Source organism: Electrona antarctica, assembly GCF_951216825.1.
Source record: "Electrona antarctica genome assembly, chromosome: 6".
In the NCBI taxonomy this organism is placed as follows: Eukaryota; Metazoa; Chordata; class Actinopteri; order Myctophiformes; family Myctophidae; genus Electrona; species Electrona antarctica.
In genome coordinates, this window is record NC_136811.1 from 55,555,605 (window position 1) to 55,555,855 (window position 251).

Genomic DNA, 251 nt, shown 5'->3' on the forward strand with positions numbered 1-251 from the left:
AAAACATTTTAAAACAATTCTAAACAATATACAGTAGAAAAGTTCAATGATACATAACATGATACAATGATGCAGCCAGATTCGTCTTTCTGAAAATCCAAAATAAAAGAAATTCGATTCTGAACTCTGCGATTCGATTTTAATGTAAGTCGCTCTGGATTTAGAGCGTCTGCTAAATGCCTAAATTGAAAATGTGTAAATTGAGAATCTTGCCTGGACAGCGGAGTGGTAGGCCAGGTCTCCCCGGCAGG